Source organism: Aulonocara stuartgranti (assembly GCF_965226115.1).
Source record: "Aulonocara stuartgranti genome assembly, chromosome: 2".
NCBI lineage: Eukaryota > Metazoa > Chordata > Actinopteri > Cichliformes > Cichlidae > Aulonocara > Aulonocara stuartgranti.
Genome location: NC_138940.1, coordinates 20,593,965 through 20,608,507, shown reverse-complemented (window position 1 = coordinate 20,608,507; position 14,543 = coordinate 20,593,965). Strand labels below are relative to the sequence as shown.

General features: G+C 41.6%; 1 protein-coding gene across 1 annotated transcript in view; it reads right to left on the bottom strand.

The window, feature by feature from the left end:
- The window catches only part of il1rapl2 (interleukin 1 receptor accessory protein-like 2), a 636,591-nt gene extending 624,023 nt beyond the window's left edge, over positions 1-12,568 (bottom strand). The window contains exon 1 of the mRNA XM_082503825.1: positions 12,453-12,568. The gene's annotated coding sequence lies outside the window, so the exon portion shown is untranslated. The remainder of the gene's footprint in view (positions 1-12,452) is intronic.
- Between the last annotated feature and the right edge of the window lie 1,975 nt (positions 12,569-14,543).

The window sequence follows — 14,543 nt, the reverse complement described above, 5'->3', positions numbered from 1 at the left end:
GATGGTAACTTGTGCTATGGGCTTGGAGTTGGCCTCTAGTGTTGTACGCCACATCCCCATTGAGTTCCTGATGAAGGCTCTTAGGGTCCCATTGATCTTGTACAATTCTAGGCATTCCAGTATCCAGCTGTGGGGCATTGAGTCATAGGCCTTCTTGTAATCAATCCAGGCAGTGCACAGGTTGGTCAGTCTGGTCTTGCAGTCTCGGCTGATTGTTCTGTCTACCAGTAGCTGGTGTTTTGCACCTCTGGTATTCTTGCCAATTCCTTTCTGTGTCCCGCTCATGTATTGACCCATGTGCCTGTTCATCTTAGCCGATATGATGCCTGACAGGAGCTTCCATGTAGTACTGAGGCAGGTTATTGGTCGGTAGTTGGAGGGGACCGGTCCCTTCTTGGGGTCCTTGGGGATCAGGACCGTCCGGCCTTCAGTTAGCCATTCCGGGTGTCTTTCGTTAACTAGCAGCTGGTTCATTTGTGCTGCCAGACGCTCGTGGAGTGCAGTCAGCTTCTTCAGCCAGTAGGCGTGAACCATGTCGGGCCCTGGTGCTGTCCAACTCTTCATACTGGAGACCCTTTCTTGGATATCTGCCACTGTGATGGTTACTGGACCCTGTTCAGGGAGGTCGCTGTGGTCTGCCCTCAGATCCTCTAGCCACTGAGCATTGCCGTTATGGGTTGCATCCTTCTCCCATATGCTCTTCCAGTATTGCTCCGTCTCCAGCCTTGGTGGTGCTGTTCTCTTATTGTTCCCTTGCCACTGAGAGTACACCTTTGCTGGTTCTGTGGAGAACAGCTGGTTTATTCTCCTGCCTTCTATCTCTCTGGTGTACCTCCTCAAGCGGCTGGCCAAGGCTGTGAGTCTTTGCTTGGCAGTTTCCAAGGCCTCAGGTATGGACAACTTGCTGTATTTCTTAGGCACCTTATTTGTCGCACCTTTCTGCAACTCCGTTAGTTGGCTAACCTCCCTCCGTGCTACTTTGATCTTGCCCTCTAGCCTCCTTCTCCATGGAGGGTACTGCCCCTTGTGGCTGTTCAACTTGTAGCCAAGCATCTCACTGATCACTGCTGCCGTATTGTAGATCAGCTTGTTAGTGTCGGTAATCGTGGTTGTAGGTATTGCCCGTAGTGCTGCATTAACATCATCTAGCAGACCTTCTGGGGGTACTTCACGTAATCTTGGTAACCGGCTACGGGGGATCCAGGTTTCAAGCTTGGCCATGATCCTATTTTTCAGGTCAGTTCCTCTCGCACTCAACGATCCTTCTCCTATCGCACTTGGGGCTATGTACCCAATCTCGGGTGGGGGTGATGATATCTCCCCCCTGACCTGGCGTCCTGACTCCTCCTTGCCGTAGCATTTGTGTTGTACCTCGTCAATCTCTAGCTGTGAGAGCAGTCCCTTCTTTCGAATGTTGGAACACTGAGCTACTAGTTGTTTCGCCGTCATTGTGGATGTTGGGTATCGAAGAATCCATAGGTCCCTCATCCTATTCATGTAGCCCCTTCCGCCGGGGTTACTTGCGTAGTAGCATTCCAACAACGCCCTGTTTTCGTCCCTTGCCCACCGATGCCTTCTTGTTCCAGTAGCCCACTTTTCGTCAGGGTGCCCTGGTTCCTCAACACCTGACGCGGACCTTGTTGATCCGGGCGACGTCCGAGCCGGCATGCCTTCATATTTATCTGTCTCGCTCATGTCTGCGGTAGGCTTGCTTAGCATAGGGGGTCTAGCCTTAGGACCCTTACTGGATACAGACGCCCCAGGCAGGAATCGAACTTGTAGTAGTCAGTATAATCTTTTAGTGATATAAGTTTGCTTATGGTAGGATGCTGTTTGTAGTTATTTGGTAGTGACAGGATGTGTGATTTTTAGCAGGCTTGGTTCACCCCCCACATCCTGGGAGCATGGGAGAGGTCGTACCTTGTTTTATTGTAGATACATCCTAACTTGAAGATCTGTTTGATGTTTGGTAGAGCTTCCTACCCTTTGTATGGTTTCACTGTGTTATCTTTGGTAAACCATACATTGGGTGTGGGGGAAGACTACCCTCTTTATGACCAAGGATGTTGTTCCTGCTTTTAGGTTATATGACCCTTTGTTCAACACACACACACACACACACACACACACACACACACACACACACACACACACACACACACACACACACACACACACACACGCTCAATGGAGTATAAATAAAGACCGGGGCAGTTCTCTCACTGGAGTCTCTTAGAGTGGAGGCTGCCCTTGCTAGCAAGAAGTTCTGTGTGTTTCTCTTCTCTGAGTCTTTACTGAAGAAGTGTTTTAGAACATTTTCCCTAACAATGTCCTTTTCTCTGCCACTGTCACCAGAGTGTCCAGCTTCATGCCGACCACAGAGCTAGCCCTCCTGATCAGTTTCTCCAGCCTGGATGAGTCCCTCTTTGCTGTGCTGCTCCCCCAGCACACCACAGCATAGAAAAGTACTCCAGCAACCACTGACTGGTAAAACATCCTCAGGAGGATGTCCAGGCCCGTCTGAAGTTTGCCAGAGAGCACATGGATGATACAGCAGAGGATTGGGAGAATGTCATGTGGTCAGATGAAACCAAAGTAGAACTTTTTGGTATAAACTCAACTCATCGTGTTTGGAGGAAGGAGAATACTGAGTTGCATCCCAAGAACACCATACCTACTGTGAAGCATGGGGGTGGAAACATCATGCTATGGGGCTGTTTTTCTGCCAAGGGGACAGGACAACTGATCCGTGTTAAGGACAGAATGAATGGGGCCATGTATCGTGAGATTTTGAGCCAAAACCTCCTTCCATCAGTGAGAACTTTGAAGATGAAACGCGGCTGGGTCTTCCAACATGACAATGATCCAAAACACACCGCCCGGGCAACAAAGGAGTGGCTCCGTAAGAAGCATTTGAAAGTCCTGGAGTGGCCTAGCCAGTCTCCAGACCTCAACCCCATAGAAAATCTGTGGCGGGAGTTGAAAGTCCGTGTTGCTCGGCGACAGCCCCAAAGCATCACTGCTCTCGAGAAGATCTGCATGGAGGAATGGGCCAAAATACCAGCTACTGTGTGTGCAAACCTGGTAAAGACCTATAGTAAACGTTTGACCTCTGTTATTGCCAACAAAGGTTATGTTACAAAGTATTGAGTTGTATTTTTGTTATTGACCAAATACTTATTTTCCACCCTGATTTACGAATAAAGTCTTTACAAATCCTACCATGTGAATTCATGGATTTTTTTTTTCACATTCTGTCTTTCACAGTTGACGTGTACCTCTGGTGCAAATTACTGACCTCTGTCATCATTTTAAGTGGGGGAACTTGCACAATCGGTGGCTGACTAAATACTTTTTTGCCCCACTGTATGTATTCAGGTGGAGTTCAGATCCACCAGCATGGGTTAAATCAAGGAAAACTGTGGTTTTGGATCATTTTGTCATATCATGTTGCTCTGTTTCCTTACAGCAATACATTTTCTGGCCCTCCCATAATCTAAAGACATACATGCTAGGTTAATTGTTCATTCTAAATTGGCCATGGGTGGGAAGTAGGTAAAGTGTTTGAAGTGTATAAAATAAAGTTCTGTGTGAATGTCGAGTGAGTTAAAAGCACTTATAGTCAGTAACAATAGAAAAGCACTATATGAGTGCAAGTCCATTGCATTTGCAAGTTACGAATAGCTATTTCCCCTAGAGTATTTTCCACGCCACCAATCAGACAGTTCCTTATGAGCAAGTATTTGGCAACCGTGGGAAGAAAAAATTTAATTTTTTGGCAGAACTGAGTTCAGGGAGGGACAGTCATCTGCTCTGACTGGTTTAGGGTTTGGAAAGTTTGCATCTATGATTTTGCTGTTTTTGGTCTCAGACTGAATGTTGACCTCTTCATTGCTGTGCTTAAGCATAGGAGTTAGACAACTGGGTTTTGGATATTTAAATCGATGCCTTGCTGTGGAAAGACCACAAGGTTTTGGCCTTCTGTGCTCTTTATATCAATGTAGGTGTCTCTGGGGGAACTCTTAGAGAGGCCATCGTTGTGGTGTTCTGTTTTTATCTCCTTTAATTGATCAAGGTTATCAAGACACTTAAGCTTTCTGTGTGTCATTTCCTGTGGCTAGAATTCTTCTCCAGACTTAAATCTCCAGCTCTGTTAGCTGCGGTTTTCTAGTACATAATGATATGGAGTATCCATACCATCCAGGGCATAGTCTGATGGCTAGCCTTGAGTGTGTCTGATAAACACCAGAACATCATAGACGATATTCCAAATCTGTAATTTGTAGAATGACCTGTGGTGCCCTGTAACGAATCGTCTGCACACAGACACCAGAAACCACTGCAGACAATGCACTGTCTGCCAAACCAAAGTCAGTAACTTTGACATTGAGGGGACACTGAATGCCACCCACAACAATTACGCTGTCAAGTTTGAACTCAACATGTTGTATTTCCATGGAACTCAGGTGGGACAAGGCATTTTGGCAGCCCTGGATCTCTTATGGGAAGGCCCTGGTCCTGTGTGCAATGAAGCAGGCTTTGATCAAGGAGTTAAATTATAGTATATATGCTCCAGATGGAAAAAAAAAAAAAAAGCCATTCTATGTTGCAGGTTCAAAAATCGCAGCTGCTCCAGGATGAAAATTTACAGTTTTGCCTGTTACAAAACTTCAAAGTGGCTCTTGTTGACTTCGATTGGCACCGCTTTATTGGTTTCCATATTGCAACATTTGGTTACAAAACCAAAGCTGCCCCCTGTGAGGAAAGCCTCCACTTTGTATCCCCGTCACAGTATGGCCCCTTCAGCATGCCAATGACCACAACAGCCTTCTTTCCTTATGATCTTGAAGTGCCAGGAAATTTAACCAGGTTTTTGTTTTGTGTGTGTGTGTGTGTGTGTGTGTGTGTGTGTGTGTGTGTGTGTGTGTGTGTGTGTGTGTGTGTGTATAAATTATTGCTAAAAAAAAATCTATTTGTTTAAAGATTTGATATAAAGGAAAGAAAGCAGCAGGAATAATAACTTCTTTGTTTTTGCCACAGTGGGACTCTGAATGGAAAAACAACATGCACATGAGTATGCATACGCATCTACAGGAATGCATAAAGCCCCATGCTATGAACAAATACCATTGCTGCCTTTTATTTCAAATTGAAATAGCATGGTGACTGATGTGTAAATCACAATGGTTCTATAGACTATTCTGCATATAGACCCTATTTCAGGCGGTACGTTAATTTGCTCTGTAGGACACTATCTATGTTTTCTGTTTTTAGATCAAACCGTTTGTTTCCCCGATTACCTACACATGACCAACAAGACATTTATCAGATGAAACATATCACAGACCACTGACTCCTTACCCTATAGTACATGGACTATGGTACATGGTAATATTACCAGAATTTTGGAATATAGCATGATTGTGTACCAATACACTTCAGTCAAAATCAGGATGACAGCCAACAACAAGACATGATTATGTTTATATTTCCCAACTTTTCTCAGGTAACTGCATAATGGACACCAATAAGAAAGCTTGAGAGCACCCTGCTCACTTTCTCATCTCCTGCACATCTCCTCCACTTTCTGCTTGAAGTGGATGTCGGGCCACTGTGGGGGGTAACAAATGTAGAATAAAGTGAGATACCCAAAATAACTGAGTTCATCAGTATGTTTAGAGAGAAAGGTTACTGAAAGAACTGAGTTTAAATGCTGTGTTTATAATGGCTGTCATATTTGGAACATGACAGACTACAGCTGACAGAACTGCAGGAGAACATTGGACAAAAAAAGTTCAGGTAGCAGAGCTTCAGACATGAATCCACTCCTTGTTAACTTCAGTGACATTTCCACACTGGACTCAACTGCATGTAATTTCTTTGTTGATGTACCTTTAAAAAAAGCGGCATCCCTCTTCTATCTGCTGCTGTCAGTCTAATCACTGTGATCTTATTGTTACAAAAGTACTGCCTGGGCACTGAGACTGCTAAACCCTTTATTTTTGATTACTTGTAATTTCAGTGATGATTAACTTTAAGCTCCTTCCGTAGATTAGTCTTGATGGGAAATGTCTAAACTGTTTTTTTCCTTTTTCTTCCCCCTCATCTCGCCTGCATCAATCCCGTCTTCTCTCTCTTTTATTTTTTCTCTTATCCTTATCTTTCCATCCATACCTGAAGACTAATTATTGCTGCTCAGTGTCAGTATCTTTTTATAGTACTGGCCTTATCTTTTTCTCATCTCTTCCCCGTCTCCCCCTAACCTTTTGCCTTCCTTTCCCCTTTCCTCCTCTTAAGTCATTTGACTCTTTTTCTTTCACCTGATCTCCCCTCCTCTCTCGCCTTTTTGTGCCTCCCCAGCTCTGCATCTCTTTTCCTCTCCACTTCCATTCAAGGTGATTAATTATTTCTGCCCTATGTGCTGTCCCCTCTCCGTTCTTTAAAAATCATTATCCAATCTTTTATTAACACCGTTTGGGCTTATCTTTGCTAAGCCATTAATAGCTTGGCTTTTTCTTTGCTGGAAAAATTAGGGCAATTGCTCTCTAGGCTACGCTTGAGAATCACTTAACTTGAATGTAAAAGTTAGAGGGTTGAATTTGTGTTTCTTATGACCATCTAATCCCAAATGTTCTTGAAGTTATAAATGTAAGACATAAATGTACTTGGATATAGATTAAAGCACTTTTACCACGTGGAAAATAACAGAGGTGTTCAGTCACGGGGACAATAACTTTCTTATTAAAACTGCATTAAGGAGACAAACAGAAGAATCTATCTTGACAGCTCATTTTGGAATAAACTTTTATTTCTCTGTGAATAAATTTTCATTTTTTCCTCCTGTTTCTGTTGAAAGTCACTATTATGGATTTCATGCATGAAGGAAAACTAGGTATCAGTAATAATAATAATAATAATAAAGTTTATTTAGAAAGCACCTTTCAAGACATCCAAGGACACTGTACAACAGGATAAAACACATAATAGAACAATGACACAATGAAGAACAATAAAAACATGGCTTCCCATGGTGCTGAGGTGGAAAGAAGGCACAGCAAGCTGGATAAAAGAAGAAGATCGAAGTGAGCGGGCAGAAGAGATAGTGCTTAAAAGGTCAGTCAGGTAAGCAGGAGCAAGGTTATGAAGGGCCTTGAAGGTCAGCAGAAGAAGTTTGTATATTATCCGGAATTTCACTGGGAGCCAGTGAAGTTCCTGAAGAACAGGGGTGATGTGCTGGCAGGAGGGATTCTGGTAATAATGCGAGCAGCAGAGTTCTGAACCAGTTGAAACTTATGGAGGGATTTATGAGGGAGACCATGCAAAAGAGAATTACAGTAATCACTGCGGGAGGTAACGAGACTGTGGACAAGAATGGACGTAGACTGGGTGGAAAGAGAAGGACGTAATCTGTTAATGTTGCGTAGATGGAAAAAGGCAGAACAGGTGAGATTATTGATGTGCGATTTATAGGAGAGTGAACTGTCTAGGATGACACCAAGGCTCTTAACCTGAGGAGAAGGGAAAACTGTGGAGTTATCGATGGTGAGTGAGAAATGGTTCACCTTCAAAAAGGTTGGATTTCGAGCCAATAAGGAAGATTTCAGTTTTATTCTCATTGAGCTTGAGAAAATTAGAGCTAAACCAGGATTTTAATTTGGATAGTAAGGGAAGGAGGAGGGAGGGTTGAATCAGGCCTGCAGGAGAGATATAACTGGGTGTCATCAGCAAAACAGTCAAAGTCAAGATCAAATTTGCAGAAAATGGTACCTAGAGGGAGGATGTATATTATGCAGAGAAGATTAGCATATTAGTATTAGACCAATGATTAGATTATGTTGAAACCTGCTGAAATGAAGCATTTCCATGAGGTATTTTTACTGTTACACTGACTGACACTTGCACTACCTTCCTGCGTGACCGCTGACAGCAGGGAACATCGTGTTTACTGGGTTCTTTACTGGGCCGTTTTTAGCAATGGGCTTGGCAGTGGTGCCCATGTTATTTTTAGAGATGGACCGATCCGATATTACGTATCGGTATCGGTCTGATACTGATGTAAATTACTGGATCGGATATCGGAGAATTTTTTTTTTTTTTTAAATCCATTAAATATCAAAAAAGCACCCTACAAAACTTGGGATATGGCGTAACTCGGCTCATAACCGTAGCATGTAGGAGCAGTGTGCTCACGTGATAGAGCGGCTGTGTGTATTTGTAGCCTCGCTACCTAACCAGCATTTCATCTCCGAGAAGGTTATCCCAGAGAGAAGTAAAACAAATGTGCAAGTTCATCTCTGAATGTTTGTAAAGCATTCCCACGTTAAGCTTAACAACTGATATATGGAGCGACTGCCTCTCATTCTCTCCCTCCCTCTCCTGCTGCTACTTCAATCATGAAACTGATCAATGATCAGCTGATCGGCTTTTCTGTCGCGAGTCCTTCTCTCGTTTGTTTATTGCTCACCTCGTGCCAGAAAGAGGAAACCAGCGGATGAACAACAGCAGCACGTTTAAGCTTGATCAGCTGTTGTTAGAATTTATTTAATATTACTTTCTACACCAGGATCTTTTTCTACATAGCTGACGGCTGGTAACTGTGCAGGGGCGGATCTAGCAAAGTTTTGCCAGGGGGCCGATAGGGCATTAACAGGGAGAGGGGGCACAAAGACATACTTTTCTTTCTTATTCTCATTTAAAATGTCGAGCTTTTAATAAAAAATGATCTGAATCTTACACCCAAAGTTTTAATCTGATGTAAAATGTATAGAAGTCCATTACTGTATATAGTAACTGTTAAGTCTAATATACCCTAGTAAGCTATAGTACTTCTTCCTTTGGGAAGGTACCATCTGTGCAGTCTGCAGTTCTTTTGAAGAAAGATGTTGAATCTATTTAATTATTCTTGGAAAAAAAAATTATTTCTGTGCATTTTTTTTTTTCCACACTGCATCAAATTAAAGTTGATTACGTCAATTAAGCATCACGAGGTGGAGGGTTGGATTGCATGTTACAGATTAAGGATATAAGGATTAAACATAAATATACCATATATACAAATATACACATATAAACACACAATATATAATATGGATAAATACTATTGCACATTTGAGTATATTGCACAGTGATTATTGGACAGTCGATGTTGAGGAGTACTTGGTGAGGGCTAGTTCTTTTAGGTTCAGCAGCTAACAAGATGGTGTATCGGTCAGGATACAGGAAGGAGGACAACAGGCTTCCACTTTGCTGGATTGTCACCGCCAGCTGTTTTATTGCCACCTAGATGCTCAGTGTTGCCAGCAGTCTGCAGTAACAAACAAGTTGCCATGAGTATATAAATATATACACAGCAACAGCTTCACCAAGATAAACATAAAGAATTTAATGAAATAAACCAACACATCCATCTGAATATACACATAACACAACATATATGATTTGAACTATGCCAATCTTACATCTCTTGCTCCAAACACAGAAAGGACACAATAAGCACAGTGAGAATGTCATACATAGCCGAAACATCCACTCCTACTGTAAACAAAGGGACTTTGGCGCCATCGTGTGGCCGAATAAAATTACTACATAATGGCAGCGGCCAGCGGCACATGCCTCTAGTCACGAGATGGAAAAAAAAAATGGTGCTACAACGCGGTAGAATGTAACTAAAGCCGCGGCCAACATCAGAATCGGAAAATAAACACATTTAAGGAAACTTACTTCCAGTCATGAACTTAACACTTGGAGCATCACCGTGAAGGATGGCAACCAGGAACACAGCTTACGAGGTAAACAGAACTAACACGGAAAACAATCTCCCCTTCTCAAGTAGCATGGCGTTACACCCAACTTCTGCCTACGAGTCCACCCCACACATAGACATAAAATCCCAGAGCCTTTTATACAGTCGAATATAAGAAAAAAACAAAGATTGCAAATATTGCACAGTGTAAAAAAGCACTACAGCTCAGTTGTTCCCTCCCTTCCTTGTCCCCATTTCCTCTCCCCTCCAGTGAGGAGTTAAACAGTCTAATGGCATGTGGGGACAAAGGAGTTTTATATATCTTATATATCTTAACAGAATACATAACCAGAATAAACAAGAACATAGGATAATATTAATAAACACAAACCCTGAGTCATGACAGTGTTCATCTGTGACTTCTTGTTTTACTTTGATGGTTGTCATGTGTCTAGTTTGACTTCTCATCTCATTGCATTGACTGTTTTCAGCTGTGTCTTGTTACCCAACTGTTTCCAGTTCCCCAGATTACCTCTTGGTGTGTCTGTGTATACTTATAACCTCGGTGTCCCTTTGTTTCTTGTCAGACCATCTATGATGTCTCTTTGTATTCCTGACCCTGTGTTGTTGTGGATTTAGTTTAGCTTTGCTTTGCTTTTGGACTTTATGTTTCACAGACTTTTCCCAAAACCCTCAATGAATAGGCTCATTTTTTTGTTTAATTCAGTCTGCCTGGATTGCATTTGGTTCCTAAACCTGCAAACAGAAACAGACAGAAAAAAAGGATTATTAATCTCAAACTGTGTCGCTTTTATATTCATCTCTCATGTGTGATAATGTATCCATTGCCTCTCCTATGTATAAATTCTTTTGCAGTCTCATAGTCAGAGGTATATAATCCACTATAATACATTTAAACACCATGGAGAACTTTCACATCTGATTTTACGCCACAGTACTCCTGTTAATGCTGCATCATGCATTTAATATGCTTTAATTTCAGTTTTGCTTCAGGCAAAATCAATATGAATAACTGCTCCCTCTCTTCAGCTGTATAACGTTTGTGATACTAATGACATAAATAACTATACACAAGCTGCCCTGTCTGATCAGAGTCATGGTCGCCGTTACATGGCCTCCTGGGGGAAAATAATGTAATTCAGCCTCAGCAGTCACACTTTAGGGCTCCTCATAACACACAGTCTCTCTCTTTGTTGGTCCATTCAAGGATTTGGAAATTGTTGATCTCAACGTTTTTTCAATTTAATCTTATCTATACAGCCATCCATCCATTTCAGACTGCTTATTTGTTTATGGGACTGGGGGCAACAAAGCCCAGACCTCAAGCTCTTCCAAGACTGAGGTTTTTGTGAGTTAGCTGAGAGCCCTGATCTATTCAGCATATCATGAGAGCTTCTCCTGGGTGGACCTGTAACTTACCCAAAATGCATCCAGTACCTAGGCTAATGCCCCAAAAACTCATGTTTTTATTCTTGATACAGGCAACAAGTAGTTCTGTGAGATCCTCTCAAATGACTGAGCTCCTGAAGCTATCCCTAAAGGCGAGGTCTTTAAAGGAAACTCACTTCCACAGCTTCTAATTGCATTCCTGTTCTTTTTTTCCATAAATGTACTAGAGATGGCACGATACCACTTTTTTATGTCCGATACCGATACCGATATCATAAATTTGGATATCTGCCGATACCGATATGAATCCGATATAGTGTTTTTTAATCAACAAAACTGTTTTTTTAAATATCTTGCTGCATTTTGTATAAGTTCATACTCAAGTTTAAAACAACAACTACACTAAAGCTATTCTGTTATACCTGTATGCAAAAAAATTATTTCATAGTTCAGCAATACTGATCAATCTAATAAACTTAAACCTACACCATCCTCCCTATTCTGGTATTTTAAAGAGTACTTAGCATAAATATTAAGCAACCTAACTAATAGGGTTCCAACTCCCAGCAACAACAAAAATAAATAAATAAAAAATAGGGAACCACCCCTCACGCTCCACCTCGTGATGCTTAATCGACGTAATCAACCTTAATTTGATGCAGTGTGAAAAAAAATGCACAGAAATTATTTTTCAACAAATATTAAATAGAGTCAACATCTTTCTTCAACAAAATTGCAGACTGCACAGATGGTACCTTCCCAAAGGAAAAAGTACTATAGCTTACTAGGGTATATATATTAGACTTAATAGTTACTATATACGGTAATTGACTTCTATTCATTTTACATCAAATTAAAACTTTGGGTGTCAGATAATTATTTATTAAAAGCTTGACATTTTAAATGAGAATAAGAAAGAAAAGTATGTCTTTGTGCCCCCTTTACCCTGTTAATGCCCTATCGGCCCCCCTGGCTAAACGTTGCTAGATCCGCCCCTGCACAGTTACCAGCCGTCAGCTATGTAGAAAAAGATCCTGGTGTAGAAAGTAATATTAAATACATTCTAACAACAGCTGATCAAGCTTAAACGTGCTGCTGTTGTTCAGCTGCTGGTTTCCTCTTTCTGGTGCAAAGTGGGCCAAAAGCAAACAAGAGACACGGACTCGCGACAGAAAAGCCAATCAGCTGATCATTAAGCAGTTTCATGATTGAAGTAGCAGCAAGAAGAGGCAGTCGCTCCATATATCGCTTGTTAAGCTTAACGCAGGAATGCTTTACAAACATTCAGAGATGGACTTACACACTTGCTTTACTTCTCTCGGGATAACTTTGTCGGAGATGAAATGCCGGGTTGCTAGCGAAGCTCCAAATGCTATCCAGACCACCACAGGTCCCGCATGCCACAGCCGCTCTATCACGTGATGCATACTGCTTCGACGTGCTAACGTTCTGAGGCGAGTTACGGCGTGTTGCAAGTTTTGTGAGGTGCTTTCGTGATATTTAATGGATCGGATTACATTTTTTATTTTTCTCCGATATCCGATCCAGTAATTTAGGTCAGTATCGGACCGATACGTAATATCGGATCGGTCCATCTCTAAAATGTACATCATCCAACAAATCAACAGCTTTGCCTCTCTACATTAAAATCTCAAAGCTGTCCAGAGGTGATCGTGCCTTTACTATTGTAGCACCCAGACTCTGGAATAACCTCCGTCCTTACATTCATTCCTCCAAGTCCATCCAGTCTTTTAAATTGCGTCTTCAAACGTATTGTTTTAGTCTGGCTTTTGATTCAAACTAGTTTGTTACTTTGTGGCTAGTTATGCTGTTTACCCATATTCTTTCTTGCCCTCCTTTTAACTGTTTTTATTCTAACTGTCTTATACTATTGATGTGCCCGACTGTGAAGCACTTTGGTCAAGTTTGTTGTATTATTATGTGCATTATTATGTGCTATAGAAATACATTTTGATTTGATTTGAAAACAAACCAGTAAATAGTCTGACAAGAATCAGGGTAGTTTCATTGATGCAGTCTCCATCCTCCCAAATTCAAAACCAATTCAGTGCTTGAATTCCTTCATTTGAGGCCATGCCTCATCTTCGTGCCCATAAGTCGTTATTTTATCAGCTTCTATGTCCTAAGGCTTGGAATTGCTCATTCTCAATCCTGCCCCTTTAGAATTGGTTGCAATTGAAATTGACAAGAAAGGGCAGTCCTAGAAATGTCCAGTATTGGGGTGCAACTATAGCTCACATGGTTGAGCAGGTGAGCTATATGCTAGAGGAATGACTGACTCAATGCCCAGAATCTGAACCACGCCATTACTATCCGGTCGTTAAGTCTGACGTCACTAGCTGTGTCTGGGCCTAAACTCCGCTGCAGGTACATATATCAAATGATCACTATGGCATTACTGAAAGTTGAAACACTGTCTAAAGTCTTTCATCTTTAATAAAATGATCAGCGTTCTGCTCTACCAGGTGTAACAATTGAGTTTAACATCCAGGCATCCATGAAAACGGAATTTATGACATTTAACGGAGTTAGAAGTTAGCAGAAAGTTAACTCGCTAGCTTCCATCTAAATACAATATAGCATATCCTGACTGCGGGGTTTTGGAAACAAATTAAAACGTACAGCTCTGCTATCACTTCCAACATAAATGAAGACAGAAAACTAAACAGCAGTGACGTTTGTAGGGTTATGAAGTTTGAAGTTTGGCTAGCTGTAGCTAATGATGTGCTACATGACCGCTAGTGACACAGCTATGTTAGCATAATATAAACAAGCTAACTTTTTTTTTCCACTCGATAAAAGTTAACGTGAGTGTTCTCGGTGGTCAGGAACAAATGTAATCGCATGGCAGGATGCTGTAAAAGGACCAAACTTCAGCCAGTAGAACAACTGAGATAATCCATCCACAATACGAGGTTAGTCATTCATATACTGCTGCTGGCTGGGCTGTAGTTACATCCTAGGGTTTTAAAAACTGAGCTTAAATAAATGATTAGCGGTAATAAAAGCCGAGGGAGGTCAACAGTGATCACTGACTGTTTTAGGAGCTTTTTGAGATTAAATAGAAGAAAATACAAAACATTAAACATGTTAACAACACAAAAGCCATATTAAACGCAGACTACTCTAGGCCCGGAAGTAGGATTTGTCACGTCATCACTTAACAACCGGATTGTTATAAAAGAACTGAAAAGCCTGTACCAAGAGGCCGCATATACCATATTCCAGTTATTACAGGAGAGCATGTGACACAGTACTTCACCTACTCTGTGATAAAGTCAAGAGCTGGTTCGAGAGGGAAAAACCAATTCCATTAAACTTTATTTATAGCACCAAATCACAATAGCCCTACAGGCAAGGTAACCCTCAA